The following is an 11,887-nucleotide window of genomic DNA, read 5'->3' on the forward strand; positions in this document are numbered from 1 at the left end:
GAATTACAAGGTATTACTCAGGACATTCCAGTGAGTGACAACATGGACAAATGGATTTACCCTTGGGGATCTGAATATTCTTCTATCAAGATGTACAAGTTGATGACCCAAGGAGAACAGGATCCCCCTCTTTTCTCTAAAATCTAGAAGAATGCCACCATTCCGAGATACAAGATCTTTTTCTGCATGCTCCCGCATGATAAGAGTCAACACCAGAAACTTACTTCAAAGGAGATCATTCCATCTGCCTTCATATAACTGTGAGCTTTGTGATGTTCACACTGAAGAAACTGCTCTGCACTTGTTCTGGGACTCCAGCTTTGCTCTAAACTGTTGGGAATCACTTTTAGGATCAAGACAAAGAGGCATTTTTGTATATGATGAAGTGGTGCTCCTGCTTCAGGCTCTTCCAAACTCCATTGCCATGGAAATCACAATCATGGGTTGTTGGAACATTTGGATTCCGAGAAATGGGAAAAATTTCGAAGCTAAACCCTTCCCAGTTCAGTCATGGAAAATCAGATTGAGGACTGATCTATCATTACTCAAGCACAGAGCCAAATACAAGTATGCAGACTTGCTTTCAAGTTGGATTGATCAAGTTCTAAGCTGAATTTAATTTCCAATGATAGGTTTTGAGAGAGCTGGGATTGGATAGTTTTCTTTGCTTCACTTTGCTTCTTGTACTCTTCCATTTCTACATATCCATTATATATATATATATATATATATATATATATACACACATATATATATATACCATAGAACGATTGTTCTACGGGTTTCGGTTCAAAAAAAACATCAACTGCGTTCTTGGTTAATACTGATCATCGGTCACAAAGAAAACGTGAGAACTAACTGCACCACACCAACGATTTTGCCGAGACTACCATGTTTTAGTCTGGTTATGATGGACGATGGTCAAGGTAAATATCGAATGGTGTGTGTGCATTGTTTTTTTCTATTTTACAAAAAGAGGCAATTGTGATAAGTGCACCGAACCATTGGCGGCGGCAGCCTCGCTGTGATCGGTCGAGCTTCATTCACGTGGAAACATTCATGACGCTGGAGGATTGTTGGGTTACTGTTAACATGGATCCAGATGGTGCATTGCCGATATAAGACGAGAAGAAAACTGTAAACTTGGAACTTGTGAATTATAAACTCAGCTTGTGTGCCAACGAGGATCTTGCATTAGTACATTTCTGCTTCAAATGGATTTCCTTTCTAGCATTGGGACTTGCAAATCCATGCCACACAAGATTTTCTTTACTGTGTTTGTTGTGAGAAAGTGACATATAACAAGGACATAAGCTGCTTCCTGATAGGTGCAGTATGCCGATGATGCCGCCTGTCACACTACAGATATATGCTAGCACGACCAAGGACAGGAAAATACAGGCCCAACTCCGTCGCCAACACACAAGATCCAGGTTCTAGGACATGTGTGCATAGGAATTAATATGGAATACCAACCATTTCATGTGCCTCTCTATATAGAAAATTATCTCACGTGTCGGAAGAAAGTAATGGTTGCTGCAGACTAACTACTTGTGTATACGTGCACGAACAGAGACTTGCATATAAATCCGGAGAAAACACACCATGTATGCGCAATATATATTTGCAAGTTCTGTGCATGTGCTCCTCATGAAGAATTCCCTGGACAAAATCTAATGTGCGATTTTCTTGCCACTTTACGTTGATATTAGGCTCCCTAGGCTTACCGGGAAGACCAACCGAGGCATCTACAGGAACTTGCCGCGACGCACCACGCGTCCCGGCAAGGCCCGGTGAGTGACAAGCTTCCGGGCGCGACAAGACCACGACCGCGGCAAGGCGCTTGCCGCGGCAAGCGGCCACTCGGTGCCCACGCTCCAGCGCATCCGCCAACGTGTCGCCCTGGGGGCCTCTCCAGGCACACGTGGCGGAAGGCTGTGCAGCTAGCGGTAAGCGGTGGCATGCGATGCTGACAAGATTGCCATCGTGGCAGGCGGTGGTGCCCCTGACGGTCCTTTTCTACACTGTTTAGGCGACACAGACGGGCATTTAATGCCCTTGTCCCCTGCTGTCAGGGTTAGGTAGAGTACACTGTGCAAGTAGCTATACCAACCACCTCTCTTTTTACGTTTTTACCCTTCTCTGCGTTGCCACCTGTCGGTGACCCCTTGTGCATATAAAAGGAGGCCCATGTGCGACGTAGAGGAGGTTCGACTGGTTCGTAAGTTTCGGATCATTTCGAAGCTAGGAGAACACTGAGCTCTCTTGAGCGAGAACACACTACAATCAGACAAGCAGTAGTAGGAGTATTATCTCTCCGGAGAGCTCCGAAGCTGGGTAAACTGCTCGTGTGCTTCGCCTTGATCTGCTCTTCGTGCGACCTCCGCCCCCCGCCGAACCGAAAAGGGGCTCGGTCCACCGGTCCCATAGGTGTTCGTGGATTAGTTTCCCCGACATCTTTGGCGCGCCAGGTAGGGGGCGTCGAGATTGTGCGAACCTGATCCGGCGTTCACACGAGCTAGATCTTCATTTTCTTCATTGACATGCCACCGAAGAAGAAGGCTTCGGAGGCAACTGCTCCGTCCGCGTCGATCTCACCGCCACCGGAACAAACGGGTGGTGGGGTTGACGCTGGTGGAAGAACAGACATCGACGAGGAAGCTCATAGTGCTGCCAGGTCCAAGGACAAGGCTGCACAAACCCTGGTGTCTTCACATCCGCCGCGCCCCTCTCAGGAAGCGCAGGACCGACAGCGTCATGGTGTTCGCAGTACCATATGCTTGTTGGACCAAGATCAAGCTGGTGGGTCTCGGGGCGCTCAAGACCAGCATGCACGCCAACATGCTGGCACGAGTGAGGCACGGTCGCCTGGACGGGGTACTGCTCCTTCTAACATAGTTAGAAGTCCGAGCACATCCCGCTCCTCGCACCGATCGCCACTACCGCCCACCACTCTAGCAGAAGATCTGGCGCGAGCTCAACTGCTCCTGGACTATCCTCCTGCGGAAGACAAGATCGACCAATGGAGGGCCACCATTCAGAGCCTCATCGGCTTCGCCAACGGCGACACTCCACGGCAGCCGAGCACGTCGCTGCCGCGGCAGGACTGCCAGGCGCGAGCCGGTGGCGATGAAATTGGTGGGGGTGCAACCACCATGCACTCTCCACCCCGAAGGCTAAGATCGCCGACTCGCCGGATCCACCTCGACAGCGACTCCACCGCATCGTCGGATCCACGAGCTCGTCGCGATCAGCGCCAAGTTCTTTGCGATAGACAGCAAGAAGACGCTCGAACTCGCATCGAGCGCCGAAGAGAAGCGCGACGTCAATCCGACAAGCGCGCTGGGCCCTCTGTTGACATGCACGCGCCCGGAGAACCAGGCGACTTGCCGTACGCGGTAGGTTGCCCTGCGTTCACTCGTGAGCTGTGGCAGGTCCAGTGGCCCAGCACGAAGAATTTCAAGCCAGATGTACCGGAGAAGTACGACGGCAAGACGCACCCGTCGGAGTTCCTCAGCATCTACACCATTGCGGTGCAAGCTGCTGGGGGGCGAGACGACAAGATCCTTGCCAACTACTTCCCGTTGGTGCTCAAGCCCAATGTCAGATCCTGGCTCATGCACTTGCCAGACAACTCCATATCTTCCTGGGCTGACCTGAGCCATCAGTTTGTCGGCGCCTTCACAGGCAGCCACAAGCCTCATGGCCAAGAGAGTGACCTTCACCTGCTCACCCAGAAGGAAGGAGAGCCCTTGCGCAAGTACATACAGAGATTCAGCCGCGTAAAGCATAACATCCCAGATGTCCACCCTGCCGTGGTGATCAGCGCGTTCCATCAGAACATGCGGAACCGCAGGATGCGGGAGGAGATGGCGATGTGCAAGATCAGAGACGTCAGTGAGCTATATGCCCTGGCCGACAAGTGTGCACGTGATGAGGAAGGGAGGAGACTCCCCGGAGAGAACACAGGAGCAGGAGGATCCGACAGTGAGGATACCGCCCCGGCAAGGAAAAACCGGCGGCGGAATAACAGAAAGAAGAAAGGCAAAGAGGTGCTAGTTGTCGAGCATCCGGCAATGGAGGTGGCGCCAAGAAAGCCAGAGCTGGTGGCTCCGGCAAGGAGATTGCTGCAGAGGCTGTGGCGGTCGCCGACAAGCAGGACGGCACCAACAAGCAGTACTGCAAGATCCACCGCACCAAGGGCCATGACCTCCAAAGCTGCAAGAAAGTCGAGCAGCTTGTCGAGCAACAGAAGGCTGAATACGAGCGGCGCGACAAGGAGAAGGCCCAGGAAGGTGCTAGAGGATCCGACAAGAAACGTCCCGGCCGAGGAGGACACCGCGGCAAGGCCAAGCAGCGGCAAGGAGACAGATCTCCTCGCGGCCGCGACAAGGATGAAGATGACGACGATGACGAGGACATCGATGATGACGAGACCGATGAGCAGGAGTTCCAAAAAGCCATAGAGGTCCTGTGCGTTGAAGGTGGTGCTTCTCTGCATACTTCACACCGCCAGCTCAAACAATGGGTGCGGGAAGTCAATGCGGCAGAACCACCCGCCGAGTCACGCAGGCCTCTGAAATGGTCCAGCACGCCTATCGTCTTTGATATTGAGGACCACCCTGATCGCATAACTGCGGTCGGGTGCTTGCTGATGTTGGTTTCACCAACTATCCGCAACCTCAAGGTCTGTAAGATGCTAGTTGACGGCGGGGCCGGCTTGAATCTAATCTCCTCCGCGGTGCTGCAGAAACTCCAGATCCCCGACAGCGAGCTCGAAGAGACCGGCACATTTCAAGGAATCAATCCGGGAAGGAGCAAGCCGAAGGGAAAGATCACGTTGCCGGTGACATTTGGCAGTGAGCTGAACTTCAGGACTGAGAGGGTCACTTTTGACGTTGTTGATTTCCCATTGCCTTACAATGGGATACTAGGCCGTCCAGCACTCGCCAAATTCATGGCAGCCTCTCACTATGCATACAACGTACTGAAGATGCCAGGCCCGATAAGTGTCATCTCTGTCCCTGGCGACAAGAAGGATGCCCTTATCTGCGCCGACAAGATCTACCGGGAGGCAGCAGCCGCAACAGATCGCAAATCACTTGCCGCTGAAGCTCCCGGAGGGAAGAAGAAGACCAAGTCCGGCAAGAGTTCTGATGCCCACTCCGGCAAGCGCACCTCTTCGGAGTGCTGCGCTACCGTCGAGGACGCACCATCGAGCTCCACCGGCAAGTATAAGAAGGCAATGGCAGCTCCACCAGAGACTAAGAAGGTGTCCGCCAAGGAGGACGGCACTGGTGGTACCTTCACCATCAGTTCCACGCTCAACCCTAAATAGGAAAGCGCGCTCGTTGCTTTCCTGCAGGCGAACGTCGACGTGTTTGCGTGGCGACCGTCTGACATCCCCGGTGTTCCCAGGAAAGTAATCGAGCACCATCTTGCCGTCTGTCCTCATGCGCGGCCCGTCAAGCAGAGAGTTAGGAAACAGGTAGTGGAGCGCCAAGAATTCATTGCAGAAGAAATCAAGAAGTTGGAAGCAGCAGGCCTTGTCAGAGGAGTGCTCCATCCTACGTGGTTGGCCAATCCTGTTGTCGTGCGCAAAGCCAACGGGAAATGGAGGATTTGTATCGATTTTACCAATGTCAATAAAGCTTGTCCCAAAGACCCATTTCCCTTGCCGCGCATCGACCAGATTGTTGACTCCACAGCCGGATGTGACTTGCTTTCATTTCTTGATGCATACTCAGGATACCATCAGATCTTCATGGCAGAAGAGGATGAGGAGAAGACCGCATTCATCACCCCTTGTGGCACGTACTGTTTCGTACGGATGCCTTTTGGTTTAAAGAATGCTGGTTCAACATTTGCAAGGGTTGTCCATCACGCTTTTGAGCCGCAAATGCACAGAAATGTGGAAGCCTACATGGATGACATAGTGGTCAAGAGCAAGGACAAAGCGACCCTGATCCAAGATTTAGACGAAACATTTGCAAATCTGCGCAAGATCAACCTCAAACTGAACCCCGAGAAGTGCGTGTTTGGAGACCCCTCCGACAAGCTTCTCGGGTTCTTTGTGTCTCAGCGGGGAATTGAAGCCAATCCCGACAAGATCAAGGCCATCGAGTAGATTGAAGCACCGAAGCGCGTCAAGGATGTACAAAGACTTGCCGATTGCATAGCTGCTCTCAGTAGGTTTATCTCTAGGTCTGCTGAGCGCGCCCTGCCATTTTTCAAAATATTGAAAAAGGCAGGTCCAACGAAATGGACTCCGGAAGCGGAGGCTGCGCTGTAGGACTTGAAGAGATACCTGTCCTCCACTCCAACACTTGTCGCACCTAGGCCACAAGAGAAGTTGCTGCTGTATATAGTGGCAACCAATCAAGTGGTTAGTGCTGCGTTAGTGGCAGAGAGGGAGGCAGATGATGAGCCAGCAACCACGGCAGATGTATCCATCGACAAGTAGGGGGCTTCACCGACAAGCTCTGGTCCGACAAGCTCTCGTCCGACAAGCTCTGGTCCCGACAAAGATGGATCTGCGTAGACGCATAAGGAGATGCAGAATAAAATGGTGCAGCGCCCAGTTTACTTTGTCAGTTCCCTTCTGCAGGGGGCTAGGTCAAGGTACTCTGGTGTGCAGAAATTGGTTTTCGGCCTTCTCATGGCCTCGAGAAAGCTGCGCCATTACTTCCAAGCACATGAGATCACAGTTGTCACTCACTTTCCGTTAAAGAGGATACTGCAAAATCCAGAAGCAACAGGCAGGATTGTCGAGTGGGCACTGGAAATTTCAAGCTTTGGCCTAAAGTTTGAAAGCACTTCAACTATCCAAAGCAGAGCATTGGCAGAGTTCATAGCAGAGTGGACGCCAACACCGGATGAAGAAATTCCAGAAACGAGCATCCTCGTCAAGGAAGCAAGAAAAGAATGGCTGATGTACTTTGATGGTGCCTTCTCGCTGCAAGGCGCCGGTGCGGGCGTACTGCTTGTCGCACCCACCGGAGAGCACCTCAAGTATGTGGTCCAGATGCACTTTCCCAAGGAGCAAGCAACGAACAATACTGCAGAGTATGAAGGTTTGCTTGCCGGTCTCAGGATCGCGGCAGACCTTGGGATCAAGAAGCTCATTGTCAGGGGAGACTCACAACTTGTCGTCCGCCAAGTGAACAAGAGTTATCAGAGTCCATTGATGGAAGCTTATGTTGATGAAGTGAGAAAGCTAGAAGAGCACTTTGACGGCCTACAAATGGAACATGTTCCAAGAGCTCACAATGACATTGCTGATGGCCTGTCAAAGTGCGCCGCACTTAAGTTACCTGTGGAACCAGGAATCTTTGTGCTCAAGCTGACTCAACCATCCGTGACACCATCAACTGGACAGAGCAAGAAGAGAAAGTTGATTTCTGGTGACTATTTTCCGGCAGAGCTTCCCGAAGCCGCCGCCGTGAAAGTCCCCAAGATCAACGCCAAGGATGCTGAGGAGCAGTCTGCTCTGGCGAGCCCTAGGGTTCATTCCGTCGAAGCAGACACTCCCGGCAAGTTTTGCTCCGGCAAGCTTGCCGGGGAACATCAAGCTCCGGCTGAGCCGCAGATTATCGCCGTGGAAGCGGATGTTCCCGCAGCAGCAGATGTGCCTTTAGTCCTTGTTGTCGAGCCACAAGCTCCAGCATGGGCACAGCAAATTGTCCATTTCCTTCAGACAGCAGAACTTCCCGAAGAGCAAGAAGAAGCGGAAAAAGTAGCCCGGCAGTCAAGTATGTACCAGTTTGTCGACAACATACTGTACAGAAGAAGACTCAATGGTGTGAAATTGAAGTGTATTTGCCGGGAAGACGGACAAAAGCTATTGGCAAAGATACATGGAGGCATATGTGGTCACCACATTGGCGCAAGAGCACTTGCCAGCAAAGCTTTCCGGCAAGGTTTCTTTTGGCCGACAGCCCTTCAGGATGCAACTGCACAAGTAACCAAGTGTGAAGCGTGCCAGTTCCATTCCAAGCAGATACACCAGCCAGCTCAAGCTCTCCAGACGATCCCTTTATCCTGGCCATTTTCGGTCTGGGGGCTCGACATCCTCGGCCCCTTTCCCCGAGCTGTCGGGGGCTTCGAGTACTTGTACGTTGCAATCGATAAGTTCACGAAGTGGCCGGAAGTGGAACCAGTGAGGAAGGTGATAGCACAGTCAGCAGTCAAGTTCTTCAGGTCGATTGTTTGCCATTTCGGGGTCCCTAACAGGATCATCACCGACAACGGCACGCAATTCACGAGCCGCACCTTCATGCAGTACGTCCAAGACCTTGGCGCCAAGGTCTGCTTCGCTTCTGTTGCTCATCCGAGAAGCAACGGTCAAGCGGAGAGGGCAAATGCTGAAGTGCTGCGCGGGCTCAAGACCAGAACTTTCGACAGGCTGCACAAGTGCGGAAGAAACTGGATCGAGGAGCTGCCGGTGGTTCTTTGGTCGATCAGGACGACGCCAAATCGAGCCACTGGCCAGACGCCTTTCGCTCTACTCTATGGAGCAGAGGCAGTTCTCCCCATGGAACTCGTATACGGGTCGCCTCGAGTGTTCGCTTATGATGAGCTTGAGCAAGAGCAGTTGCGACAAGATGACGCGCTGCTCCTTGAGGAGGACCGTCTTCAAGCTGTTGTACGAGCTGCTCGATACCAGCAAGCTTTGCGCCGCTACCATAGCCGCAAAGTTAATGCCAGAAGTTTCGAGGAAGGCGACCTTGTTCTTCGGCGCGTTCAGTCCGCCAAGAATTCCAACAAGTTGACGCCGAAGTGGGAAGGCCCTTACCGGGTGAAATGAGTCGCTAGGCCTGGCGCTGTCCGCCTTGAGACCGAAGATGGCATTCCGGTGAGCAACTCCTGGAACATTGAGCATCTTCGTAAGTTTTACCCATAGGGCGCGGTTGCCGGAACCTGTTCCGGCAACCCCCTTTTGTACAAGTCTTGCCGATGTTGCATGTAATCCTTTGTACAAAGCCGGGCGCAGATCCCACGCAAAAGTAAAGCTCATGTGCTCCGCACATCTTGTCAAAATCATGCTTTTTACGTTATATATGCATGCTCTATCTGACACTTTGTGCAGCACCTACCCCCGGTAAGCAATAACAAGCTGTAAGGCCCCATATCTTTATTTTCTCTTCTTTCTTTTTTCTCAAACAAAGGAAAGAAAGGTTCCCTCGCGCACAAGTTTGCCGGGGGGGAAGGAGAAGATAATGGTGTGGACCAGGCATCGTTTAAGGAAGATTTGCCTTGCCGGGAAGCAAACGACAGAAAAGCTAAGTTGCCAAAGTCTGAGCAATTAGTTTTTAATTCTTTAAGTTATCTTCCTCGAACGACTGTGCCTTGTATGGAAAACCTGTGCGCGGAGGAACCAACTCATAGCTAGATGTGCCCTTACTTTGTTTCGAGTCCGCTCAACAACTTAAGTGTGTTGCAACTAGTCGCGACAAGGTTTCTTGTCGGAGCGGCACCGCCAGCAGGCTGCTGACGTCCCGCACTCAGCGCTCGCGGCTCGGGTGCCTGCGCCGACAAGTTCCCTAAAAGCGTAGGGTGAAAACATACAAAGCAAGGGATCTAGTAAAGGAGATAACATAGCAATTGATATCCAAAATAAAGTTATATTACAAGATAACTTGTCGCAACTCTAACACATTGTTCCCATGACATGATCAACAGCGACAAGGAAAAAGATAAAACGGGCGGCCTAGTCTACGCGACCACCCTCAACCCTCCTGATCTTGCTCACCTTGTCCACAATGGGTGTGACAAGGGCCTTGAGCGCTTCCAGATCGGCGTCGGGCGGCAGGGACCTGAGGACATTGGTGAGGTTGAGGCCTGGGTTGCGGAAGGCCACCTTCACCAGCACCTTCTGAAGAACTCCCACGCAAATCTTGCGCGACTCGTCGGCCAGCTGCTTTGGGATTTTCTCCCGAAACCGCTGGAGGGCCGTCGCCACGCCCTTGAAGAACAAACTAAGCTTGGCGCTGGGCTGGAGATGATCGTCAGAAGAGTAGCCGAAGTCCTCCATCCCCAGCTGCGCCGGCTCCGTCGATGACTGCGGCGATATTCACCAGACCCTCGGTCCAGTGCTCCACCGTCTCCCTGAACGAGTTCTGGGTGACGGCAATGCTCGCCAGCAGCGCCTCGTCGGTCTTGATCTTCTCCGACAAGTTCACCTCTCGCTCCTTGGCGGCATCCAGCGTCTGCGTCAGCGTGGCCAGCTTCAACTCGAGATCCGCATTGGAGTCCTTGGTGGCGCTGAGCTCCTTGCTTCTCTCCGCGAGAAGACCTTGCAGCTCACCGTGGGCAGCAGCATCCTTCTCGCGCTCGCGCTTGAGCGCGGCGAGCTCCTCGCCGCTCGTCCAGAGATTGGCCTCCAGCTGCGCCACTTTCGCCTCCAGCTCCTTCTTGGCGGCCTCGGCAGCTGCGACAGCGTCCTTTGACTCCTTGAGAGCTCCGCCAATCGCTAACTCCCGCGCGGCGAGCTCCTCCTCGTGGCTGTCAAGGTTCACCTTGCGCTGCGCCAGCTCTCCTTCCTACGCATACAGGCTTTCAGCGGCGAGCTGTTGCTTCTCTTCGGCTTCAGCCTTCTCGAGGAGGAAAGCTTTCCGCTCCTCGGGAAGTTGCTCCCGCTCTTCTGCCAGGCTCCGGAGAGTCTCTTGCCTGAGGTCCCGGAGCTCCCCCGCGCGCTTCTCGATATCAACTCCCGCCCTCGTGACAAGCGCTTCTCGGGAAGCCAGCTTGGCTTGTCGGGCGCGGTAGAGCGACGTCAGCTTCCGCAGCAGCCGCTCCTCTTCAGGCTCGTCGCTGCTGCTTGGCACGTCAACCAGCGCCAATCCGGCGGAGGCAAGCACCTCCCCGTCAAAGGTTTCTCCTTCGACCGACGCCCTGGAGCTCGAAGCCCAGGGGAGCTTTATGAAGACGCCATCGCCGGCCTTCAAGTAGGCACCGGGCTGGGGCCCTTCGGAGCCCTGCGCTGTGGCAGCAGCGGAGGGATCGGCGGTCGGTGCAGCGCCTGGCGCTCCTGCGGCCTCGGGGCCATCAGTACGATCGCCGGATCCCTCGCCGGCTTCTGCGGCGGCAGCCTTGGAGGCCTCTTCGCCGGCGGGTTCGTCAACGCCGGCCTCTCCTTCAGCGGCTTCGGTTTCCATCGGCTCAGTGGCGGATGGATCTGAAGAACGAAGAAGGGAGAGAAGTCAAGCAAATATGCAAAAGGAAAGTCAGAAGAAGAAAAATCCAAGGGCAAGCTTGTAGGCAAGTGGATTACTTGTGCTGGGGTCTGCAGTCGCGGTCTCAACCGCCGGAGGATCGCTGGTGTCGTCCCTTGCCGGAGAACTGGCCCTTGCCAGAGAGTTCTCCCTTGCCGGAGAGCGCTCCCTTGCCGGGGACTCCTCCCTTGGCGGTGTAGTCCAAGCAGATGGCGCTTCGGGGGCGGCTTCCGGGCCCTCCTGGTGAGGCTGCTCTGCTCCTACACAAATCCAACACTCAAGATATCAGTAAGAGAAAAGAGCAACCATGAGCGCCTGTCAGCAAGAAGTAAAAATCATGTACTTACGCTGGGGGCTGCTTTGAGGAGTAGTTGCCAGGTCCGTCAAGGTGGGCTCAGACACGCCCCCTGCTGACACGGTGGGATCGTCTTCGATGACAATCACCGAGGCCTTGGCTCTCTTCGCCGCTCTCTGGGCCAGCGTCCTGAAAAGGAATGGATTCAGATCGAAGCAAGTCAGATACATAATGAAAGCAATAGGATTGAAGAACTGCGAGGACAGCAAGAAAGCTTACTCTTCTTCTTCATCATCGGAGTTGAGCGCGGAGAGATCGAAGTCCAGCTCCCCTCCGGTGCGACAAGGCGGAGAAGTGGGCTCCCTTGCCCGCTTGGCGG

This window comes from Triticum dicoccoides, chromosome 7B (assembly GCF_002162155.2).
Source record: "Triticum dicoccoides isolate Atlit2015 ecotype Zavitan chromosome 7B, WEW_v2.0, whole genome shotgun sequence".
In the NCBI taxonomy this organism is placed as follows: Eukaryota; Viridiplantae; Streptophyta; class Magnoliopsida; order Poales; family Poaceae; genus Triticum; species Triticum dicoccoides.